Source organism: Microtus ochrogaster, chromosome 6 (genome assembly GCF_000317375.1).
Source record: "Microtus ochrogaster isolate Prairie Vole_2 chromosome 6, MicOch1.0, whole genome shotgun sequence".
NCBI lineage: Eukaryota > Metazoa > Chordata > Mammalia > Rodentia > Cricetidae > Microtus > Microtus ochrogaster.
The window spans coordinates 23,742,853-23,768,775 of NC_022013.1; the positions used below are offsets into that span (position 1 = coordinate 23,742,853).

The following is a 25,923-nucleotide window of genomic DNA, read 5'->3' on the forward strand; positions in this document are numbered from 1 at the left end:
TCTCAGGCAGCCTGGGGTTGGCTTTAAACTCACTACATAGCTGGCTTCTCATTTCTGATCTACTTGCTACTATCTCATGTGTGCGAGGCTTACCAGTGGGTGCTATCACGCCCGGTTTATGCAGTGCCAGGGACTGAACCCAGGGCGTGTGCTAACACTCTCTTTGCTGAGCTACACTGCCAGCCTTTTAATTTCTCTTTGGTCAATGATCTTTGCATGGGAGAAAAGCTTGCTGAGAAAAGCTTGCTGCTCGTGGCCTTACACACTTGTCATCTCGGCTGTGGGAAGTACAGACAGGGAGATCCCTATGGCTCCCTGTCTGACCAGCCAGCCTGGCCCAATGGGCGAGCTCCAGGCCATTGAGAAACCCTGTCTCAAACAAGAAAAGAAAAAAGTCCACATGGGCTGTATGAGAACGGCTGAGTGAGCTCAGGAAGGTATGGACAGTACAGAGAGCTGCAGTGCCAGTGGGTCAGGGCCATGGTTCCCGACTTGATTGCAGTTGGGGTGAGAGGCTAAAGAGGGAGTAAGCCAAACTGAGCTGGCAGTTGTAAGTACATTTGGCTACAAAGACATCAACATGGAGGGAAGGGAGAAAATAGGGAACCCACTGATGACTGTTTCTACCATGTTGGTTACAGTGCTCACAGATGGTTCAGAAAAGTATTTCATGGTGCAGGCCTTTAATCCCAGATCTTGGGGGGCAGAAGCAGGAGGTTCTCTGTGAGTTTGTGATGAGCTTGGTCTGTATATCAAGTTTAGGTCATCTAATACTACCTAGACCTTATATCAGAAAAAACAAGGATGATTAACCCATACAAGCCTCTCTTCTGTTTATCTCAGATCTGCCCCAGTGCCCTTCTTAGAGATGGTCACCATCACCTGTGCCTGCTGTGTCCTTCCTAAGACACACTAAGTTGTGGAGCAGGTCAGCCAAGTATGACTGTGAGCCAAATGCAGCCTACTACCTAATTTTGGATCACCTGCAAGCTAAGAGTGGTGTTTATGTTTTAAATACCTGGAAAAACACCAAAATAAGAATATTGTTTTCTTAGCAGCTCTGTGGGAGCTGAGAACTGAACCCCGGTCCTCTATACATAAAAGCTGTATGAAATTCAGACCTTAGTGAGCAGGAGGAGAGTTTGGCTGACACACCCACACTGTCCCTCTGGCTGCTCTTGCACATTGGGAGAGCTGATCAGGTGTAAGAGAGACTGGCCTGGAATGCGACATCGGTTCTCCAACCCTTGTTCTAACACATCTGTTGACTTTGGCTCTAGGCCATTTCAATCATATTGGTAGTCATAAACCACTTTTAGCCCTATTCTGGGGATGAAGCTCATTGGTAGAGTATTGATTTAGTGTGTACAAGCTCCTGGACTATCCAGTCATTTCCTCCCCCCCCCCGCCCCAGTTGTTTATTTCAAATAGTAGAATACTAAATTCCTTCTGCCTTTGCTCACTGTTTCTTGGGGACCATGCCATATCAACTCTGTAGTATTGTCGGAGGATGGTCAAGCTAGCTTCCTTTGGCTTTAAAAGTGTAGAGTTTAAGGTGACCGCCCCAGTGCTCAGTAGGAAGTTGGGCCCCTGGAGACCAAGCTTGGAGCCTGAAGATGGAGATGTGAGAGACAGCTGCAGGGAGAGCTGCAATGTGAGCCTGTGACCTTGGCCTGCAGATCCAAGATTTCCCCCAGCAGAAATGAAGTGTTGCGTTGTGACTGCTGTTCCCAGGCCGACTGTCAGAAGGCTGATGGAGAAACATGATTCCAACCCTTGAAGGAACAGAAAATAGTGAGGCAATTGATGGTCTCTTCTTGAGTCAGAAGAAAGCCAAAAAAGCCAAGTGTGGAGCTGCAATGGAGAGGGACCCCGGATATCTACCAAGTGTCTGACGTTCTCCTCTTGCCTGAAACACGCTCTCTTGATGAACTGTCCCTGTGAGGTGGCATCATTGACATCATTTTACAGATGAAGAAATTCAGACTCAGAGAAGTCAAGGGACCATTCCCCCAAACCAGCGAGTAGAGTATCTGGCTTTAAAGGCTTCTCTTTCCATTCTGCCAGCTAGGAATGCCAAGTTGGACTGGCAGGTTTTTCCCAGCTTTGCCAGGCCTTTTCATTTCTGGATTCCACATTTCTCAGAATGACTGCTATCATCTTTTGCTGTTCTCACGTGGCCTGGGTGTGTTCTGTGTGCAAACATAAGGGAAGGGGGTGGCCCTCTGAGGGTGCTGTGCAAAACGCCAGAAAAGGAAAGGAGAGCGGTGTGTTTACAAATTTCTGTATGTCAGACCCGCATCTAGAACCAGATCCGTAAAAGAACATCCTTCCTCAATGCAAAATAAAGTCTCCCAAACTCAGCTCCTAAGCTGGGAGTTTGGCCAGCACCATTGTGTCTGTGGCCACTTTGGTACCTGGCGGGGACTGAGCTGCTGGGGGGACCTGGGCTGGGAGAGCCTGATTAGAGCTCTCTCCCTGTACTGGCTCAGCTCCCTTCCAGGAGCTGCTGTGGCTAAGTGTTGTCTGGTAGGCAGGAGCAAGCCAGAAGCACCAGAAGGCGGCAGTAGGCAGCAGGCTGAGGAGCAGAGGCGTGCTCGGTTATGTCGCGCCTGGCCAACCTGAAGCTTCGGATCCCAAACACCACTTCTTCGGGAGACTTTCTCCCAGGTTTTCAACCAGCATCTCTCTAGTTAGCACTGGAGCAGAGGGAGAGAGAGCAAGCTGATGCGAGAGTCTTGCATGGAGGCTGGGGAAACTCTTCATTCCAGGGCTCCTTCTCTGTGGGAGCTGAAGCCAAGGCAGCTGTCCTCGCTGCCACCACGGGCACTTCTCTCCTCAGTCAGTGCTCTGCGTCTCTCAGCTGGGTTCTGAGTCTCCACATGGAAGGTAATATTGGGGATCTTGGGGTCTCAACTAGGAAGGACTGGGGTTAACCACATCGTTCAGGGAACAACATCGTTCAGGGAACACCAGAGAGAGGATTACAGCATGGGGGTGTCCGTTCATAGCAAGGATGCATGTCTCCTTTCACCCCTCTCCCTTTCAAGGTGTCCCCTCTTTCCCTCTGAACAAATATAATCCTAGATCCCCTCTCCTTGGGGTGTTCTGTGGAGATGTCTAATTTCTGGAATGAAATAGGACTATTTCTGTAGCTGGAATAGGGATCACAGAGGACCCTTACAGAGGCGGGGCCCTGGGTGAGCTTTAGTGCGGCAGACACTTGGTTCCCCTCTGGTGCAGTTAACTAACCGGTGTGGCTTCCGGCACGATCTCCATGTACACTTACTTTGAACCCACTGGAGGAGTCAGAGCAGTGACAGACAAATGCCAGGAGCACTTTCTTCTCAACGCAGGGCAGGAGGGAGGCCAATGCCTTAGGTGGGTGGGGCTGGCATAGTGCCTGGATACAGATATTTGGACGGGATGGTGATTAGCGGCAGAGGGTGAGGCTGGTTGAATGCTGCTCTGGGTTTGTGTGTGATTAGCTGCAAGGGGAAGAGCTTGGCAAAGCACCTGGTACAGCTGCCAATGGACAGGCAGCTTTAATTCATGGCCGAGGCCCGTTTGAGCAGTGACTGATCTTGTGGGTGGCGCGTGCAAGGAGGAAGGATTTAGCAAGGTTCTGGTTGGGATGGTGGGTGGGCCAGGATGAGTGAGGTACAGCAAGAATCTCAAAGTGTGATTTGAAAAGCAGATTTGGGAATGACGAGGTATGTATTACAAGAGCTAGAGACAGACCTGGAATGGTTGGAAGGGACTAGGAGAGGGTGCAGAAGAACCCCAAACTCTGCTATTCTAAAGCTGCGAGCACCCAGGAGATCTCTGCTCCCTGTGCAGATGTAATCTGGAAGTGAAAAGCAGGGTTGCCTGCTGCCTTTGAGGAAACGGCTGTGTGATAGGCAGTGTGGATCTGGCAAAAGCATTTTGAACGCAGGAACTCAGTGCCATTGAACCGGGGTGGGGATAGGCTGGGCAGGCACACCGATCTTCTTTAGTACTGTAATTAGCGGTTTGTTTGTATGCTGAGATTATTTTTGAAGCCATGGGAATTTAAAGAAAATGCTTCTTATTTGTGTCACCAGCTTCTTCCAAATAGAATTTCCCTTGTTGACTGCTGTGTAGAAGCTGCTGTGTGTGGTTGGGCCCACAGGTAGCAGTAACAATTGTTGGCTTTATCAGTCTTCCAGCTCAGACCCACAGCACTGTAGTGTCTAACACTGCGGGGTATCAGCGCTGTGTGTCCACACTGCTGTCCTGTCCAGTGTGGAGCATCAGTACTGTGTGTCAACACTGCTGTCCTAGCTAGTGTGGGGCATAGACAGCCCGTATATAGAGGTTCTGTTGAACTTGTCCATATTGGGTTTCATGGTCTAAGTTGATGAGGAAAACTGACCAGGTCTCTTCCTCAAGAGGGTGCCAGATCTCATTACATATGGTTGTGAGCCACCATGTGGTTGTTGGGAATTGAACTCAGGACCTTTGGAAGAGCAGCCAGTGCTCTTAACTTCTGAGCCATCTCTCACTAAAGGTAACTTTAATGAAATCTCTGTCATCCTATTTATATATAAAACTCAAGATTCAAAGGCTGGAGTGAAAACCAGCTAGCTCAGAGACATTGAGCAGCACCTAGCTAACTCTCTGTCCTTGTTGGTGGCTCCAAAAGAGAGCATCCTTCTGCTCCCCCAAACAAAAAAAAAGCCTTGACCCTCCAAATCTCTTCCTATTCCTTCTGGTGCACTTCTCTGTCTCTTCCAGATGCCCTCTGATGCTCTATGATTCTTTCTGTTAACTAGCTGCTAGCTCCGCCTCCTGGCCTAAGGTTAATTTTATTTAATTAGTGCAAATGCAAACTTGGGGTTTCCAGTGTGATTGAATATCCCCCAACACAGACAGTGTGATACTCTATGTGCTCCACTCTGCTTACTCACTCCAATCCCACCTCACCCCCCAGTCACACTGAGCTGCTTAGTAGGTGGAGAAGCCCCTCCCCTGAATCTTCTGCCTGTGCCTTGCCTATGTGATGCTCGCTGCCATGCCCACAGCTTACTGTATCGCTCAGGGATTTAATACTTCACCTGGGCCAAATGGTCTTTCTGTCTTCACTTATTTCAACAGTCAAGAGGACCATAAAATTCAGGGGTTCACAGAAACATGGGGGCCCAGGATGGAGACTAACCAAAGCCTTTCTGGTACTCTTTATTTGGCATGTGTCTTTCCAGAGGCTCAGCTAGCACTCTTGTGGTTTCCACCCCCATCCATATCAAGCACAGAGGGAGGTCTAAATTGCCAACATTTACAGTCTTTTTCTTAACTTTTAGGCTCAAGTTAAAATCAGACATGGAAGGGTCATTTGCCCTTGAGTCCCAAGTTTTCAAGTGTTGGTCTGTGACAGTTAAGACGAGATAAGGAGAATGTACTTTAAAGCAAAATGTGTTCCGTGTGAAGGACTTCCTTTGGTGATGGGAGATGTGGTCATATAGTCTGAGGTTACAGCTTTCTGCCTTTCCATGGGTTGATGGTGAGAATAGATGGTAGTTGGGCTTTACAGTTTCCTTATTTGGCAGAAACAGAAAGTTGGCAATCTTCTGTTGGTTTCTCAAATTTCAGTTTTTGAAGTTTTACTGGCCCATGAAATCTAAAAAATTTGCCTCCAGGATTTTCTCTAAGCAGACCTTCTGATAAGACCCCTGTCAGGCAGCCTCCCTCACTCAGGCTTAGCCTCTGATCCTAGGCCAGTCCCCTGTGGCTCTCATGCCCAGTGACTTCCAAACTGAGTTTTGGCTTCCCCATTCCCAAGCTGAATGAGGTCTCCTTTCCGGAACAAGGCCGCTGGCCAAGGGTCAGCTCTCGCTTCCTCTTCCGTGTCCTGAATGACACATATGGAGACTTCCCTTTCCCAGCTCCAATCCACACAGTTACCTTGTGGAAATGATGACATTATCTATCCTTGGGAACCACAGACGCGATCTGTGGATTGTATTTGGGGAGCAGCATTAGGTCTGTTTTGCACCCTGGGTCTTGGTACCCAGCCAGCATCAACTAACTATTTAGAAGCATCTCTCTAGGTGGCCAGGAAAAGGACTTTTACAAAGCTCAATTCCTAGTGACGAACTCTCAGCTTTTCTTGAGCTCTTGACTATAGACTGAAACTCTTCCAAACTGGAGGCTCCCAGAGGCCTTAGAATGTCTGAATTGTCTGCCTTCTAAGGATTTAGGCCTGGAATTCCAACAAATATATGGGGTTCCCCAGGCAGATCCCCAGCTACCAGAAACTCAGGCTTGTGGTCGCTCTGAGCATGTGTGTAGACTTGTAGGAACAGAAGTGCTGGGGAAGATCAACTTGGTTCCTGGAAATTGAACCAGTGCTCTTCTTTGAGGTGCGTCCTCGGGCCCTTTTTCAGACATACAAGATCAGGTTCTTCTAGTCCAAAAAAGCAGTTGAAGTTTCTGAATTAGGCAGGGGGAGTACATAGTAGACCATAAGTCTTTCTGGGGTGCAGAGAAGTATGGCGAGCTTATCTGAGGTACACAGGGCTCTGATCCAGGTGCCAGAGAGTCCCTGCTCCATGAGGTGTCTGGAATGCTGATATGGTAAAGCCTAAACCTGGAGCTTCTGGCAGACACTGTGGGCTCCACTCCAGGTAGCTGAAGTGGGGGATGCCCAAAATGGGAAGGGATCCAAGAGCTGCACCTTGAAGATCTCAGCCACCTCAGAGTACACAGTAGAGCACTAGGGTCCAGCTCATGGCTCACTGGAGTTTGTGGAAGGCCGGTGATGGCAGTAGACACTTCTCTCAACTCATCTCTGGTCACTTCTATTGGTGACTTTCTTCAAAAAGTCTTTGACATGAGCAGGGTGTGGTGGCGCATGTCTTTAATCTCTGCACTTGGAAGACAGAGGCAAGTCGAACTCTGTGAGTTGGAGGCCAGCCTGGTCTACACAGTGAGTTCAAGCCAGGAAGAGAGACCCTGCCTCAAAATGGAAAAACAAAACAAATGAAAAATCACTTTTTGTTGAGGGTTGGGCCCAGGGTCTTGCTCCTGCTAGGAACAAGTTCCACCATGGTGAGCCACCTCCAGATATTTAAAAAAAAATTTTTAAGTCTGTGACTGTGAGTGTTTCTATGTGTAGGTGTGTGCACATGAGTACAGGTGCTTCTAGAGACCGAGAGAGGGAGTTAGAGATAGTTAAGAGCCACATGGCATGGATGCTGGGAACTAGGGTTTTCTACAAGGGTGGTATGTGCTCTTAACCATCTATCCAGCCCACCCCCCAGATTAGTTTTTATTTTGAGATATTCTCTTATGATGCTACTCAGACTGACCTTGAACTTGATGTGCAGTTCAAGAAGGCCTTGAACTCGTGGTCCTCTTGCCTCTGTCCGCGATGACTAGTGTTACAGATACACATCACCAAGCTTGGCTGATAAGGAAACCCCTGGCTCTGAATAGGTCTAGGATAGAGAGTCAGAGAGTCCAGCCAAATTCTTGGAGATAAGGATTTCTTCAAAGACACTCAAGCTAGGAGGGCAGACGTGTGAGCCATTGAGCGTGGCTTCTTCTGAGTGCAAAGGTCAGCTGGGGCCTTCCTTAGCTTTCTAAGCTTTGCCATGGCATCTGAAGCTTCAGAGCTAGTACATGGTGTCAGGTAGCTCAGCCCCTTTCTCCCAGCTTTGGCTGCTTCTTCTGTATAGTAAGGGATTGAATTTGATTGCCACCCCCCCCCCCCACTGCTAACCATGCAGGGTGTATCTCTCCATATGGTAGACAGAGGGTCCTCCCCAGGGCCTTCAGGAAGACCTTACTGTTCTGCGAGAAGAAGTGTGTGCTGACAGAGTTAGAATTCAGGTCATTTGTCCAATGACTATGTCTCTTCAAAGGGTGACTTGGGGCGCAGGGTGGAGTTAGGTGTTGGACAGATCCAGGATCAGATCTGGGAAGCCCATTGGGATGACTGGGTCTCTAAGAAAGTCGATCACCTATGAGTCATCACTGAGTCCCTAAGATGTGTGATGGAGCCGAGAGGCTTGAGTAGAGGAGTTGCCCAACACTACTAGCTGTTATTGACGAGGGCTGACTTCCCATATAAAAATCTCCTGGGGCCATGAGATGGCATCAGGAGAAACGTGCCAAACCTGTTCCACTGGATGTTGGCGTGTTTGCTTCCCCACTCACCTGGGGGACACCCCATCTTCAGCACCTTCTAATGCTCAGAATCCTTTCCTCCTATTGGTCCAAGTTCCCACAAACTCAGATCCCCCTGCTCTCAGTGTTTGCCATATTTGGGCCATTTATTTCCCTGGGGATGCCCGCAGGGCACAATGGTGCAGATATGGCCGTGGGAAGGTGGAGAGAGCACTGGGTACCCAATGAGGTGCGGAGCTGGGAGGCATGTCTGGAATCTTCAGGCATGTCTATACCTGAGGTTCAAACAAATAACAGCATCACATCGCCTCTGCCAGCTCTGCTCAGGGTAGACAAGCAGCAGGCTTTTATAAACGGCTAGGCTTTGACTCTTTTCCCGAACCCCATGCCAACGTGAATTCCAGAGAGCCAGCCCCAGGTCCCAGGAACCCAGAGGCCCTCTCAGGTTGGTGATAAGGCTGTCAGCATCTTTAGCTTAAATAATTCCAATGATTGACCTAAACTCTCTGTCTGGGGGGATAGGGTAGAGAAGGGTAATTATATAGCTCCCCACTTCACTGTGTGACCTCTGTGGGGCCTGTGGATTTTAGGATGATAGGCACAGTCCATATTCTCTCTACACTACAGAAAACCTTAGCCATCTGGATTAGCTGCCCAGCTGTTTTGTTTGTTTGTTTGTTTGTTTGTTTGTTTTTTGAGACAGGGTTTCTCTGTGTAGTCTTAGCTATCCTGGAACTCCCTGTAGACCACATCTACTCAGAGATCACTAGATTAGCCTTAAACTCAGAGATCTGCCCGCCTCTGCCTCTCAAGTCCTGAGACTAAAGGTGTGTGACACCATGCCTGTCCTCCACAGTCATTTTAATATATCTCTGGCAATACTGATCTCAAGAGTCGCAGAAGGGGGATAGAGGCTGTAAGGAGACTTGGGCCAGGTCAGGCCATGTTTTGTTGCCAGATAGGTTCAAGTCTGGTTGGCATTTACTGCCAGCTATATTTAGAAAAAGCCTTGTCTCAGGTGTTTGTGGATTTTGGAATGTTGTGAAGGCATTGCAACTGTATACTGTCTTGTGTAATCTTCTAGGTCGGAACTAATCTCCCCATTTCCCAGATGAGGAAGTAAGGGCTCAGAGGGGATTAAAATGACTGCATAATACCGTGTTGGTATTGTGGTTGGTAAGAATCTGTCTGTCAGGGAGCCGGGCATTTTCCTCTATGGTGTGTCTCTTATCTCTCTGGGTATGAATGGAAGATTGTTGAGGGTGGGACGGGCATCCCTGACTTGGCATCTTCCCCCATTGGGAAGGCACTTTCTGATAGGCATCAATTTGTTGATTTGTACATTGACTTCTGGGATCCCGTAGACAAAAAGCTCAGAAGAGAAGCTAGAGCTGAGCTCAGTTTGTGGCTTAAAAGAAGAAACCAGCTGGCTTTGTGGGGGCTGTGAGAGCCAGGAGCAAGCGTGATCACGAGTAATGAGAGAAGAGCCACCCGCAGCGGAAACAGCTCTGTGCCCTGTCTGGAGAAGTCTTGCATGGAGTAGGGCCATCTGCAGAGGAGTTTGCAGGCAGCACTGTTCCCAGATAAGCATGAGGGGGATGTGCAGCTTGCAACGGAGGGAATTCAATTAGAGGGTCTCGCTGGTCTTCATTAGTGATGTGAAAAAAACCAGTCAACGGAAATGCTAATTCAATCTGGTGAGGACACAGCATGCTTTTAACACTCCCCTGGAAAGACAGACACTGCTCTGTTGTTTGGGCAATGCTACAGGGAGCAATGGTGTGGGTAACCTTTCTCACCTACCTTCTCAGGACTGTTAGATGCAACTCCTCTCTCTGGATTACTATAGATCAGGCAAGATTTGAACTCTGAATATTACCCAGTGTTCATGGTATTTCTCTGTACAAAGAAGCCTGCTGTCAGCGAACGACAAGCAGTATAAGGCCTAGCAGATTTGGAGAGGTACGGACTGGACTGCATCTCTCACCGGGAAGATGCCCAGTAGGAAAGATGGTCAGTTAGTTGCTATAGGAACAAAGAATATCTGCTCCAGCCAATTGCAGAATAGAAAGTGGAGGTAGAGATCTTCTCATAGCGGCTATTGGGTCATGGAGCTGGTAGCAGAAAAGCAGACATTTCTAAAGAAGTCTAGAGGGACAGATTGGACCTTATGGCTGGGGAGAACCGTGAAACTCAGAGACTGCAGAGGACCCAGGACGCTAGACTTGTTCGCTCCTCACTAATGCTGTCTTCTATGATAGTTGCAAAGTTGTGTCCACTGACTGGCAGCCTGCTCAGAGTCCTTTGAGGATCAGTACCGCTCTGCCTTTCCTTAAGGACTTCCGCTCACCCTTATGCCCATGTCTGCTGTTGCCAGCTTGCTCTAGAGCATCCCTGATGCTTTTCTGGACTTTAGAAGTCAGCCCACCTGTTTGATCTGATCTTTGCCATCTTTGTCCTTCTTTGCCTTTTCCTTCTCAATTGCTTCTATTCTGTCCTCAAATCAGCCTTGTTTGCAAAGTCTAGAGGAGATGCTGGGTACTTTCCACCCTGCACCCCTGTACTAATTGTGATTTCTGGGCCCAGGTTAGTAAAACTTCTCAAAAAAAGCTTACATCTTGAAGGTTTGGTTATAGAAGCCTGGAGTGTTTCTTAGATCTCACTGTCAGAAATGATTGGACCCTGGAAACAAATGAATCAAGAGGCTGGTTGTCTTGGGCTGTCTTGAGCTGTCTTGGGGCTCTCTTAGGCTGTCTTGGGCTGTCATCTTGGGCTGTCTTGGGCTATCTTGGGCTGTCTTGGAATGTCTTGGGGCTGTCTTAGGCTGTCTGTCTTGCACTGTTATTTTGGGCTGTCTTGGGGCTGTCTTGGCTGTCTTGGGCTATCATCTTGGACTGTCTTGGGCTCTCTTGGGCTGTCTTAGAATGTCTTGGGGCTGTCTTAGGCTGTCCTGGACTGTCATCTTGGGCTGTCTTGGACTGTCATCTTGGACTGTTTTGGCCTATTTTGGGACTGTCTTGCAATGTCTTGGCTGTCTTAGGCTGTCTTGGGCTGTCATCTTGGGCTGTCTTGGGCTGTCATCTTGGGCTAGCTATTGTTTCTCTTTGTGTTCTGGTTCTCTCCTGTCCCTTAGTGCAGGAAAGAATTTTAGCCCTTTGGGCAGCTACAGGAGGAGAAGATGGGAGAGTATCCCTCTTTTGGACATGTTACCAGTAGAATCACTCAGAAGTAGAGTGGTACCTTTCTTCTCTCAACTACAGTCTTTACTCCCAGGGAGGAACTTAGGCCAGGTGAGATCTAGTGCCTATACTGTGCCAGGTTTCAGGAGCATGACTGTTACCATGATGACTGTGGATGCTGTGATGGAGCAATTTCTACAAGGCAGACTGGACTCTACTCCTACAAGGATTTGGCTTGGAGAGTTTTCATGTCCCTAGGTAATCTTGCATGAGATTTTTTTACATTTGCATATGTGTACATAATGTATTAAAGTCAACCTACCTTTGAAGGTGAGGATTTGGGCCTGGGAATTTGGAACCCTTTTTCACTTGCTGTAGCCCTTCTTCTGAAGAAAAAGCAAAGAAGACAAGGGGCCTTCATTTGACTATACAAGAAGTGGCAGAGAACAATCTGTTAAATTTCTCTTTCCCACCAACAGCCTACTGTGGGCCATGAGAAAGGTGTGGAAGTTTGGGCAAGTCAAGAGAGGGATATGAGATGGAGGAGGCCATCAGAACGGCCCACGCCAAGATATTATCTTCTCTCTTTTCTCTGTACTAACAGATCTTGGGGGTTGATAGCTCAAACCTGCAAAGAATCGCAGGTCATTTTGAATTCCAACAATACCCAAATCACAGTGAGCCAGGTAGAGAGGCTGTATTTCTGTATCTTTGTTTTGGGGGGACCTAGACCCTGGGACAGTGATGGCCATCAAGTGTGTGGCTGGTGTCGTGGGAAGCATGTGTGCATTAAGTCAGCGAACCTATTACCTTTATACTACAGAAGAAATGGGGGCCAGAGAGGGATGAACTTAACCTTAGCACCCACCATTGGGCAACTGGCTCTCAGCAAACCCTGGTTCACGAGGGTGCTTCTCTCTCAGTGGGGGGAGGAAAAAGCTCTGCCCTTGAGAACCCTTCCAGACCTGACCTGAGCTTAGCCAGAGTGGAAGTTTGGGGTGGAAGGAGGAAACTGCAGGGGCTCAGTCTTTGTTCTGAGAATTTCTGGTGAGGGCAAACTGGCTCATATTTAGACAAGTCATGCTTTTCCAGAGGGTGTGCTTCCCAGACAAGTCCAATTGCAGCAGGAGGCTTAGGGCGGGTGTATTAAGGAGCCCATGATGCTGTCCACGTGAACTGTCTCCAACTCTACCCAGTCTCTGAATTCGTTTACTTTCTCCTTTGGCTGGGAGGGAGGAATCTGGAGAGTACTCTGTGGGTGGCAATAGCCTTGTGCTTACCGATCCCACTCTCCTGGGATAACACTGGAGAAGCTTCCAGAGTGTGGGGCTTCCTTCCTTTGCCCAGTGTTCCTCCTCCAGGCCCGGAGCCCCTCACCTCTGTCCACCACGTGTGCAGACTGAGCAGGCAGGCCCACAGGGTCTGTGCCTTAAGGGCCATATAGGACAGAGAGAGAGAGAGAGAGAGAGAGAGAGAGAGAGAGAGAGAGGGGAAACTAGAAGATGGTCTGCAGGGTCTGCCAGTGAGTTGGGCTATTTCTGAAAAATAGAACATATCTACAGCCAGCCACAGAGGAGGTCAAACTCTGGGCGCAGGGCTGGAATGCAAGGGGCCAGGCAGTGGGTGGAGCTGTGGTTTTACCCTTCCTGGCAGCTTGGAAGGCTTCGCAGTGCCCTTTGGGGAAGGTGTGGCTGCTCAAAGCCAAGTGTGTGGAGCGGGGAGGGACTCGACCCTGCAAGTTGCTGATGCCGCATGCACGCACGCTGCGCTGCACACTGGAGACGGGAGGGGAGTGTGCAAGCCCCAAACTCCCCGCTGAGCCCAAGCGCAGAGTTTAATCCCAGGTGTGGTGATTCTCAGATTTTGCCACTAGAAATAATCAGGTTAAACAAAGCTTGATGTGAGAGGAAAGTGAAACATTGCTGAGCCAGGGGCAAGGGAACTCGGAGAAGCACAGGCATGCCGGTGTGTGCCAGCGTGTGCCAGCGGTCGCGGAGAGCATGGGAGAATGGATGGCTAGAAGGAAGCGTTGAGCGCCCATTCCCAAAGCCTCACCTAACATGTAACTCCCCAGTTGTGTGAGCCCAATCTGCTCCTACACCAGTGTGTCTGGAAACACACAACACACATGCCCACCCCTCCCCGCCCTCCTGCACTCGTCAGCTCACCCATGAGCAGCTGTACTTCATCTTCGCATGTGCATGTGTGTGGTTCGGGGATTTTTGAGTGGCTGTTTATGGCTAGAAAATTGCCTGTTCTGGCTCTGTCACAGAAGGACCATCTGGGCTAAATTGACTGCTTCGTGACCTTTGTCCAGACTGCCCTTGGCCTGCCCTTCTCAACCCTGAAGACACAGCTCCCTCATCTTGCCATGTATCCTCCCCAGCTCAATCTGTGTCTGCAAGATGGGGCGAGGGTTTCAGGTGAGAAGTTAACTCTCCTAGAGGAGTCCCCGAAACACTTAATGGTGGCCTCCTCTGGCCTCTCATTCACTCTAGCAGTAATGGGATTCCTTCTCTCCTGTCCACTGTGTCCCAAGGGGGCCGGAACTTGCCCATACTACAGCTGGGCCATTGCAGCAAAGGCACGGAATGTGGAACTAGGTAGTTAATGCTTTCTGCCCAGGGATACTGTGGCTAGAGCTGACTTGCTTTTCAACGCCCAAGAAAGATAGGTCACGCAAGAGATGTCTACCTCCTGGTGCAAAGGCTGCTGAGGTCCTCCGGCATTGCTCCTAGGGACAAGAGAGGATTCTGCCTTTGACGAGCCTTTGGTCTGAAGTGGGGGCAGAATTGCAAGTAGATTTAGTGATCTCTGGGTATTCTTCCTCCCCACCCCCTTTTCTTTCTTGAAACAGGGTCCTACCATAGCTCTGGTTGGTTTGGAGCTTTCTATGTAGTCCAGGCTGGCCTTGACAATGGCAGTCGGTCTTCTGGTCTCACCTTACTGGGGATTGCAGAGCATCCCCTCTGGGTGTTCTCTTGATAGATGGCTTCTTTTGCACCAGTTTCCCCCTTTCTCTCTCCCTCCCTCCCTCCCTCATTCCTTCTGTGGTCTCACTAAGTAGTCTTGGCTAGGTTGGCCTAAGTCTTATAGAGATCGACTTGTCTCTCTGCCCCAATTGCTGTATTAAAGGTGTGAGCCACCATGCCCAGCTTTGAACTACTTAAGCATCCATCTTTCTGAGACAAAGTGCTGAAGGGGTTATAGTCCAAGAGATTTTGTAGTGAAAATGGCCATCATCTCTGAGGGATCAACAGTTAAGGCAGTTACAGGCAGACAGTAAGAATCATCGGCCCCACTGAATGTTTATTAAATGCTAGCAACAGTCTCCCGTTCCCATTGGTGTAATCTCATTTAATCCTCTAGCAAACCCATGAGTAAAGGTCCTGGTATTGTCCCCCTTTTACAGCTGAGGGAATGAAATACAGAGAGAAATGAAGCCACTCTCCAAAATTCTGTGGGCAGTAAGCTGGAATCGGGACTGAGGCCTATTGCAGAGCCTTAAACCTCAAGACTCATGCAAAGTCAGTGCAGGGCAAACAGAGAGAAGGGTTAGCTGTGGACTAGCAAAGTAGGGGTGTCATGCTGCATAACTGGCACCAGGCTGGAAGACAGTAGCTTGAGCTCCATCCAGGGCCCGAGCTCCTCCAGGTCTCTAGCATCCTTAGCAGAGCGGAGGCAGAGGCGGGTCACCTGCCCTGCCCCCCCCCCACGATGGTGAGCAGAGCAGCGGGGCTGGGGCTGGGGTGAGGCAGATGCTGTGGCCCAGGAGAGTCTTTATTTCTTCTATGCCAACTGTTAACTTTTCCCAGGGAAAAGGAGAAAGATTGGGTGTTCCGGCTAGTTCTTGTTTCAGAAAGAAAAGGTCTAGCCACAATCCTTTGTCCTGTCGCTGCTGTTTCCTACTGTTGCCTCCTCTTCATGCAGGCTGGAGAGGGAGGAGAGTTTGGCTAGTACAGCTGTCAGACAGCTGTGACTCCCCCCTTTCCTTTTTTTAAACTTTTGAAAACAAGGGTATTTTCTTGCGTAACCACAGACCAATTAGCAAATGCCGGAAGCATAACGTTGATACAGTTTTATTCGATATACAGTCCGTATTTCACTTCACACTCAACCTAAAAACGTCATTCAAGACTACTCTGGGGTCACCACTTCTCCATCGCTCCTTGTCCAGCCTCAGCTTTTCTTTGTTGCTCATACACTGGCTTTACTGCGTCTTTCAGGTCTTGTCCAGTCTTTCCCCCTCCCTCCCTTCTTCCTCATCCCTCAGCTGCGTTGCCTAGGATAACTGTATCAAGATATCCTTCTTAGGCATAAAATTTAAATGTGTGGGGGGGGGGGAAGGGCAAGGCATGCCAAAAATTCACCAAACAAGTTGAATAATGTTTTTTTCAACTTTAAAAAGATTTACTTAAGCCGGGCGGTGGTGGCACACGCCTTTAATCCCAGCACTCGGGAGGCAGAGGCAGGCGGATCTCTGTGAGTTCGAGACCAGCCTGGTCTACAAGAGCCTGTTCCAGGACAGGCTCCAAAACCACAGAGAAACCCTGTCTCGAAAAACCAAAAAAAAAAAAAAAAAGATTTACTTATTTATTCTATGTGTATAAATATTTTGCCAACATGTATGTCTGTGAACCACGCACATGCCAGGCGCCCATGAAAGGCAGAAGAGAGTGTTAGAGATCCCCTGAAACTGGAGTCACCGAAGGCTGTGAGACACCATGTGAGTGCTGGGAATAGAACCCAGGTACAAGTGCTCTGAATCGCTGTGCCGTGTCTCCAGTCCGTAGATAGATGTTATAGCACCACATTAAACAAAAACAAGCATTTTGTGGAAAACGTTTGCCATTTTAAATCAAGTCAAGACCAAGAGTGGTGTCACCCCAGGCCACCCAGGAGCCCGAGGCAGAGAGAAAATACACCAGACACACAGCTGTCTTGACATGACATGTCAGTGTCCCTTAAGCCTTTCTAGTGCATTAGTTTTTATTAAAAAAACAAAAAACATATTGCATAGCAGTGGTGGGGGGGCACGCTTGCTTGACTCCTGGGGCCCTGGGTTCTATCGTCAATGAGGCAAAACAACCACCACAGATTTGTACTGGAGTGGTATAAATCTTAGTTGCTGAGATTGTAGTACCCTTTATACATGGTACCCCTGTGTCCTGCAGGATGGGTTTCTCCCCCTTCCAGGCATTCTGTCCTCAGCATAAGGGAGAAAAAGGTAGGGCTCCCGGCCAGAGGCTGTTCTCTTGCCTGGCCAGAACAGAGGGAGGGTGGAAATGGGGGGGGGGGAGGAAGGGTACAGAGGCCTTTGGCTGGGAGCCTCTAGTAACAGCTTCCAGCTGCTTCCACACCCACTAGACTTCCGGCTAGGGAGTGGTGTTTGGATGGCCTTTTCCCCCCTTTTCACATCAAATGTGCGATCTAATTAGGACTCCGGATCCCTCAGTCCTCCCCGTTTTGATATCACAGCTCCTCTCGGTTGATCCCACTCCCACCCTGCTAGGTCTTTGGCTGTTTGTACCAGAGCTCTTTCCCTGGAACATCCACCCCAGGCCGAGTGAGCCCGAGATGTAGGGCTGCATTCCCCAGGCCTCTGCAAGCCAAGCCAGGGTAGCGGGACCCAGCCTTGCTGAGGACAGGTCCTGAGGCTAAGAGGAAGGCTGCAGTTGGAAGGACCGAGGTAGGTTGTTCATCCAAGACCCCTGACTGCTCAGAGCTTTGGCGTCATGTCTGTTCATCTGTTCCTCACTACTGTGTGAGTGTGGGAAGCGTGGGTGCAAATGGCACGTGTGCGTAGGTCATACGTGAAGGTCAGAGGACATCCTTATGGAGCTGGTTTTCCCTCCACCTTTGCCTGGGTTCCAGGGATCAAGCTTAGGTTGTCAAGCTTGCACAGCCAGTGACTACACACTGAGGCGTCTCACTGGCCCCTTATTTCTGTGTTCATTTAGATTAGAGTCAATATTACTTTCCTGCCGGTATCACCATGGGTCATAAAGGAATCAAGTGAAATGGTGGATGGCTGTTGGATCATGAGGCTGTATTTAACTTTCCTCTTCTGTCATAAACAAGCGCTCCTTTATCTCCATGTGCACGGCCTTTGGGCTTCCTCAATTAATTGCTGCAAAGCCATGAGAAAAACACAGGCTGATCAGGACCCCTGTTCATCCCTGCTGTCCAGCCTCCCTTCCAAACGAGGGAAGAGGCCACTGGGAAAGGAAGGCTGGAACCTGCCTACCTATCCCAACCCTGAGCTCCATCCGCACCTAAAATGTAAGGTGTATGTTAAGAGGAAGGAGTTTTGTCTAAAGCCTTTTCAAGTGAAGGCTTTTCTTTTTATATTTTTACTGAGTTACAGCTGACATAAAATGGCATAGATTTAGAGGCTGTAGCAATGTATTTTGTGAGATATTCTTTTTGCTTTTTTATTTTGTGGATAAGGTTTCATTATATAGCTCAGGCTGGCCCCAAATTTGTGGTCTTTCTGCCACAATTCAGATAATAAAGGGCTGAGGATATGGCTCAGTGCAAGGCCTTAGGTTCAGTCTCTGGTTCAGCCACAAGAGAAAAAAAGTCCCCGTCACTCCCTCAAATTGCTTCCTTCCTCATCTGTAATCCTTGCTGTACCTTCCCGCCTCATCTGCAATCCTCCTTGTACCTGTCCTTGGGCCACACTGTTTTCCTTTCTGCCACCACAGACTAGCTTACAATTTTAAAGTATTTTATCATAGAATGTATATCATAGAAAGTGTATCTTCTTTCGGGAGGTCTGGGCTCTTTCACTCCGTGTGATTATTTTGAGATCCGTCTAACTCGTTTCATGGCCGGCATCAGTAACTTATTCTCTTGCGGGGTGGCATCCTTCCCAGTGGATTCGTGCTGTGTTCACGGGTTTGTTGACTGTTTTCAGCTTGGAACTGTTCGTGCAAAGGTGCCGTGAGTTTGGTGCCTGTGCCTTTGTGTAGACGCGGGCTGTAATTTCCCTCCATGACTGTGTAGGAGGGCAGGTGGGCTCTGTGGAGCTGCATCTTTAACTTCCCAGGATGCGGCCTGCTTCCCACCAGTGAGATGCACCATGCCTGTCCTTATCGGTATCTGTTCATGCTGGACCACACTGGGCATTGGCCAGTCTTTCAGATTTCGTTGTTCTAAAACGCTGATGCATTGGGGTGTGCAAGGCGTCTCATGGTTGTTTCAGTTTGCACTTCCTGTGTCTCCTTTGCTGATGTTTACTGTCTCCATGTAAGTTGTGGAAGTTTCATGTCAGCTCTGTGTTTAGGGTACACTTTACTGGTCTTTTGTTTTTGAAACGGTGTCTTTTATGAATAATATCCTTTAGTTGATGAAGTTCATATTATTGAGTTTTCTCCATACAACCCCAAAGTCACTGAGATTTTTCTTCCATGTTTTCTTCTAGAAATGTACTTTCAGCTACTGTTCATAGGCCTATGGTCTGCTCTAAGTTTCTTTTTAATGATTGAATGCAGGGTTCTCTTTTTAAAAGATTTATTTATTTCAGCCAGGCAGTGGTGGCACATACCTTCAATCCCAGCACTCGGGAAGCAGAGGCAGGAGGATCTTTGCAAGTTCAAGGCCAGCCAGATCTACAGATTGACTCCCAGTTCCAGGATAGGCTCCAAAGCTACACAGAAAAACTCTGTCTCCAAAAAACAAAAAAACAGGAAAAAAAAAGTTATTTATTTCTTGTGTGTGTGTGTGTGTGTGTGTGTGTGTGTGTATGTATGCCTGTGTGCCTGTGTCTGGTACCCTTGGAGGTCAGAGAAGACATCAGATCCCAAGGAACTAGAGTTTCAGATGGTTGAGAGCAGCCATGTGGTGCTGGGAATCAAATCCTGGTCCTCTGCAACAGCAGTCAGTACCCTTGACTGTTGAGCCAACTCTCCAGCCCCATGAGGATTATTTTTTGGGAGGGGGCAGTAGTTGTTTGTTTGGAATAGAGATCTATGGTCTGTCCAGTACCATGTATTGAAATCATATTTATATCTTGATCACAAATGGATAGGTTTATAGGTAGGGGTGGGGGCAGGAGGTCCAAGTCAAGACGGGAGAATTCTAAGAGCCTGTCTGGAGATGGCTCCTCTGTCTGACTCCCTCCAGGTCTTCCTTTCCCTTAGGACCTTCAGGAGGCCTATTCCTTTCTCTTTCCCCATTAACATAGCTGGAGGCTGACTGATCCCAGCAGGAAAAAGGAGGCTGGAGTGAGGACCAGTCAGGCTCCTCTGTCTCTAGATAACTCTTGCTTTCTTGATCCATCTTGCATCTACCCCTCTCTTTCAATTATTAGAATCTTTTCCAAGTATATCCCTCTGGCCCTCTGCCAAAATAAAGGGCTCTTGGTGACAAATTTCTTTTTCTTTCTTTTTTTTTTTTTTTTTTTTTTTTTTCTTTTTCGAGACAGGGTTTCTCTGTGGTTTTGGAGCCTGTTCTGGAACTAGCTCTGTAGACCAGGCTGGTCTCGAACTCACAGAGATCCGCCTGCCTCTGCCTCCCAAGTGCTGGGATTAAAGGCGTGCGCCACTACCGCCCGGCTTGGTGACAAATTTCTGTGTTAATTAATTAATTAATTTATTTTTAAAAAATATTTATTTATTTATTATGTATACAATATTTTGTCTGTGTGCATGTCTGCAGGCCAGAAGAGGGCGCCAGACCTCTTTACAAGATGGTTGTAAGCCACCATGTGGTTGCCGGGAATTGAACTCAGGACCTTTGGAAGAGCAGGCAATGCTCTTAACCACTGAGCCATCTCTCCAGCCCCCTAATTTATTTATTTTTATAAGTTTCTTAAAGCTTTATTTATTTAGTATGTATACGTATGTATACAGTATTCTTCCTGCATGTATGCCTTCAGGCCAGAAGAGGGCGCCAGATCCCACTACAGATGGTTGTGAACCACCATGTGGTTGCTGGGAATTGAACTCCAGACCTCTGGAAGAGCAGCCAGTGCTCTTAACCTTTGAGCCATCTCTCCAGCCCTTCTGTGTTTATTTATTTATGTATATTTATAGCACTATCACTATGTCTTGAGTACTGAGGTTTTATTCTTATTCTAAGTACCTGCATTAATAACTTCCACCTCCTTTTCTTCTGTGGTAAGGCTTGAACATAGGGCCTTTTTCATAGCAGGCGGATGCTCTATCATGGAGCTACATCCTCAGCCCTGGCACCTTCTTCCACCATCTGCTTCTACCCCTTCTCAGACGAGTTGTGTACCCAAAGATGACCTTGAACTTCTCATCTTCCTGCCTTTCCTATCCTGGCCCCTAGTGCTGGTGTGACGTGCTTGCACCACCTAGTGCTGGGGATCACACCCAGGGCCTTGTGTATGCTAGGGCCTTGTGTATGGCAAGCCTTCTGCCAACTGAGCCACACCTTGAAGCTTCAGACTTTGGTTTTCTGAGACAAGGTCTCATTTGGTTAGAACAGGCTGGCCCAAAACTTGCAATCTTCCTGCCTTTTCCCCCTGAGTGTTAGGATCTATTCTTCTTTTACAAAGTTTTTTGGTTAGAACATTCTGATTCTTTTTCCATGTGAATTTTGGATTTTGTCTTTTTTTTTTTTTTTTAAGAATTCGCGGAGATTTTGCTTGGGATTGTGTTGAATCTATAGTAAAATATTGGGAGAATAGATGTCTTAATAATATTGTCCTCTGATCTAAGAAACAATCTCTCTCTCTCTCTCCCATCTCTCTTTTTGAGACAAGGTTTCTCTGTGTAGCCCTGGCTGTCCTGGAATTCTCTCTGTAAATCACACTGACCTTAAACTCACAGAGATCCGCCTGCCTCTGCCTCCCAAATGCTGGGAGTAAAGGCATGCGCCACGACTGCCCAGAATCTTCTTTAGACCTTATTTAATTCCTCTCAGTAGTGTTGTACGCTCTCAGCACATAGGTTTTGGCTCTCTTCTCAAGCTTCACCTTGAGCATTTAGTATCCCCCCACACACACACACACACTATTGTAATTGGTGTTTTCACTGCTCAGTGCTGCTGTGTGGAAACAGAACTGATATTCTGTCCGGAGCCCTTCAGCCTCAGTTCCACGTTAGGCACTGAGTGTCTGCCTGACCCCATAAGCTGTTAAACTGCCCTTTGAAAGCACAGGTATCTTGTTGGGTTTTAAATCTTTCCAGGAGCCGCCCCGAGGCAGCTGTGAAGGTAAGGGTTGAGGAGGGATGGTGCCATAGTAAGTTCTAACCCAGCACCAGCTCTCTGGCATGTTCTCGAGGGCAAGCAGAGCAGAGGTGAATATGTGTAGCCTCTTTAAGAAATCAGAGTGAGCTAGCCTCCAGGGCGACAGGGAAGGCTTTACCAAAGATAAGATAAGGCCCCCTGGCTGCTTTAAATGAGGGTCCTGAGCCACAGTGGCTGGCCTACTGATAGGCAAGCAGGAACAAAGGAGATAAGAAAAGTACCAGTTACTAAAGCTGGCTGTGGTGCCCAGCGAGCCCTGCATCTGGGGCTGTAAGGGAGAGGGGGGCCAACTGTGCCTGTGTAGCAGAGGGCACTTGTATTCTGCTAGACTATGGTATTTTACTTGTGCTCACAGCAAAAACAAAACAAAAACACCCAAAAACAAACAAACAAAAAACCCTCAAGCAGGCTTTCCACAGAGGCAGGCACGTGCTCCTAAGGGTACCGCCACTGCGTTTGTTCTCTTGGGAGCTGCTCTGACTCCTGCCTCAGCCTCAAGGCTCATTAGAGACCACCTTATTTCTGCCTTAAACTAGGAAAGCTTGGCAAGGACTCGCCCTGAGAAGCTGTCGATTGGCATGCACGGAGCTGCCCACTTGCGCATATCTGCATAGATTTGCATGTGGCCTGCACGTAGACACTCTTAGGCTTTAGAGTTCCTTAAATCAGTTACCTGGTTTTGAAGAGAAAAAGCGGGATTTTTGTCTCCAACCAACCCTGCCCACCTGTCACCCGCACGGTCCGAAGATGCACAAGTGACTTCCGCAACCTTAGAGTAGGAAGAAGCTCTGTGCTCGCAGCCCTTTGCCTGCTGGTGTTTCCCCTTCTCAGTGTTTCCCAGTTCCCCTCTCCAGACTCCTGAGTAGGGTAGAGAAATGAGGGGGAAAGGAAGAGGAGGAAGAAGAAGAACCTTTTAGCTCAGCAGCAAGTGCTCCGTTGCTTGGGGGCGCCCCAGGATTCTGTACTTGGAACAGCTAGGCATCCTGGGGTCTGAGGTGGCCTCCTCTCTGCCTCTGTCCCAGGGCTATGGATGCTATGACTACTTTTGTCTGCACACCCTCCTCCAGAAATAAATAAAAATATCATCCCTCCCCCAGATCCTGGCTTCTCTATTGGCCTGCCTGGCAAATATTTCATAATGTGGACTCATCCAATTGGGCACCATGCCAGAGCTAAGCGCCTCAGGTTGTAGGCGTGCTCCAATTAGGTGAGAAGGCCTGGGTGGGACTGTAGGCTCGCTCTCCACATGGGAGGCAGCGGCATTATGAAGGTAGACGGTGGCAAGCTAAGAGCTGCCGTTTGCTCAGGCCTGGGCAGAGGGCACAGGCCCGTCCACCAGCTGGAATTTGGCGGCCCAGCACTGAAGGGGTTAAGGTCCATCCGTGTGCGGCTGTTAATGATTGCTTTCCACAGGGACCTGCTAAGTATTAAAGGGAAACCTTTCCCTATTCCTGAGTGTGAGAGGAGGCCGAGTTAGAGGCAGCAGAGAGACTAGGGAGCACAGCAAGCTGGTGAGTAAGTGGCTGTTGGTTTGGTGTACGTTTGTCTGTCTGTAGGGCTCTGGAGCAGGCGAGGGAGCATCAACTGCTTCTGTTCGGCCAGAGGGGGCTTTTGTCACACCAGCGGAGCCAGACTTTAGGCTCACCCCGATTCAGAAGAAGGAAGTCTTCAGAATGGCTCTCAGCTAAGGGGGAGATCCTCAGGCCTGCAGTGGCGTGCAGCTGCGTCTCCTGTCCTGGGGAGGAAACGATGGTTTCGTAGCCACTCTGTGCACAAAGCCCAGCGACTCTTCCTTCCAGCATCCCTGTCTGAGCCATTGTCTCCAGAGAGGGGCTAGGAGCTCTGAGCAGAGCAGGCTCAGAGGGACAGGGCCGCAGCAGATGGGGACACTGTGCTGGTAAAGACTACAGCGAGTGAGCTGTGGGGGAGAGCAGGTGCAGCGGACAGAGGCAGAGCTGGGGATGAATGGCACTCATTAAAAAGACAAAGTTGTCATTTGGGAGCGAAACTGAGATCTCAGAGGAAGAAGAAGGGAGCAGATCTTTCGCGCTTAGGTTTGCTGATCTTGCCCCTCAGCTTCCTTTTGGATGCGTGTCCCCTCACCTCCATTGCAATTGTGCTCTTTGACACCTGGTAATGTGACCAGGAGGATGGACAAAAGTTCTTGGCTTTATGGGCAGCAGTGGGTGTGTGGGTGCGTGCGCACGCGTGTGTTACTTTTATATGGTCATATGACCATATGATTTTAAAAGGAATCGTCACCAAAGAAGAAATGTTGACACCCCCCTCCCACCCCACCCCCACTTTGTTAAGAGCTCTTTTGTTTCCTTGACTCTCTTGGGAGGAAAACGATTAGATGACATAATGGTTCTGTTAGCCCCACCTGCCCAGGGTCTGTCTGGAATAGGGCACTTGCCATGCTGGTCTTGAATGCAGCTCTGAGGGACAGGGTAAACTCAGACCTTCCGTGGCTTTGCTGCAATGCTTCCTTCTGGTGGGGTTTCCAGGAGGCAAACAGAAACCAGGACAATAAGAGGGAGGTGCTGGTCACTAGACCCAGGAGGCCAAGAGCAGAAGGAGCCAAGTTTCAGGGCAGTTGAGGCCAAGAAAGAGGGGGAAGGAGAATCTAGGGGAGGAATGGACAGATAGGCCCTGTGTGCCTTGTGTTCAGATTGCCAGGCACAAATGCAAGCAGACAGCCTTTATCTGACACTCTCAGGGGAACTTCAGGGGAACTGCTGTACCCAGTGTGGTGGATGTCACCTGTGGGCTTGGCACACATGCTCAGAAGACCTCTGGCTTGGCTTCGGTACTTGAGCTGTGAGCCACAGCCTGTGTTTTTATTTTGCACTGTGAGCAGCAGCAGAATTACTCCAACAGGTAGGTGTGGGCAGACTCACCGGTTAGTCAGGTGTCACTGACCAACGCTGACATCCGTCTTGACTGGAAAACACTAGGAAGTAGCCTGGGCACTATTCCTGGGAGCCCTCTTCTTCCTCTGAGACCATTTCCCTGCCCTCTTGTGTTTATCCCTGGCACCTGCTTCCTATGCGCTTTGTTTCTGAATAGATTCCAGGTTGCATCACTGGAGACTCTCTTGAGGGTTTCTGGTCTGGATGGGAGCAGGGGAGGGGGCGGGAGGTACAAGGAAGGAAGGGAAGAAGGGAGGGAGGAATAAAGGGAGGGAGGGAAAACGGAAGGAAGGAAGGAAGGAAGGAAGGAAGGAAGGAAGGAAGGAAGGAAAGAAAGAAAGAAAGGAGGGATGGAGGATTCTAAGACTGCCTGTCTAGTGATGACTCCTCTGTCTGACTCCCTCCAGGTCTTCCTTTCCCTTGGGGCCAAAGGCCTGCAGGAGGCCTTTTCCTTTCTCTTTCGCCATCAACACAGCTGGAGGCTGGCTGATCCCAGCAGGAAAAAGGAGGCTGGAGTAAGGACCAGCCAGGCTCCTCTGTCTCTAGATAACACCACTCTTTCTTGCTCCATCTTGCATCTCCCCTTCTCTTTCAATTATTAGAATCTTTTCCAAGTATGTCCCTCTGGCCCTCTGCCAAAAAGGGCTCTTGGTGATGATAATTTCAGAACTCTGGAGTCTTAATAAATTGATTTAAAAGCCAGTGTATCATTAAAATTCATTGTAATTGGATTTTGTTTCAAGACAGGGTTTCACTATATAAACCAGGCTGGCCTACAACTCACTGTGTAGACCAGGCTGGCCTTGAACTCACAGAGAACCTTCTGTCCCACCTCTACTGGGGTTAACACTATGCCAGCTTTGACTGGATTTTGGAATATGTCATTTGATTTTTTTTTATTTGATAGGATTTCTGTTCCAGGCTGGCCATGAACTCCTGATCCTTCTGCCCCTCAACTCCCAAGTGCTGGGATTACAGGTGTGTATATCCCACTATGCCCAGCGTTGGTTTTTGATTTTTAACTTTCTGTTGTAGTTGGGGGCAAATTTTCCATTCTTGTTCATATAGTTCAGGACTGTAACAGGCCTTGTATTTCTGAGGATTCTAAGCACATATCCATTCCTAGAAGGATAAAGTGGTTTTGGAGTTGTCTCATATAATCCAAAACTGTTAGTGGCTTAGAAGTTCTACCATGATGAAAAGATCCATGACTATTCTATCTAGTATTGCAATCTCCATGGCTACTGAGTCTCAGTGAAATGTGGCTAGTCTGAGGCCCTGAAATTCGAATGAAAATCTGAGTATGACCAGTTCCCCTCAGACAGGATGATACAGATGTGGGATGCTGTGGTAACTGTCTTCCTGATGATACAGATGTGGGATGCTGTGGTAGCTGTCTTCCTGATGGTACAGATGTGGGATGCCGTGGTAACTGTCTTCCTGATGGTACAGATGTGGGATGC

General features: G+C 48.7%; 1 protein-coding gene across 16 annotated transcripts in view; it reads left to right on the forward strand.

The window, feature by feature from the left end:
• Positions 1-25,923, forward strand: part of Plekha6 (pleckstrin homology domain containing A6) — a 144,523-nt gene that overhangs the window by 61,888 nt on the left and 56,712 nt on the right. Inside the window, exon 1 of one of the 16 annotated variants that reach the window (XM_026779714.1) lies at positions 22,906-23,059. The exons of the other annotated variants lie outside the window; for them this stretch is intronic. The gene's annotated coding sequence lies outside the window, so the exon portion shown is untranslated. Of the gene's footprint in view, positions 1-22,905; positions 23,060-25,923 lie in introns of those variants that run through there. 16 annotated transcript variants of the gene reach the window in all.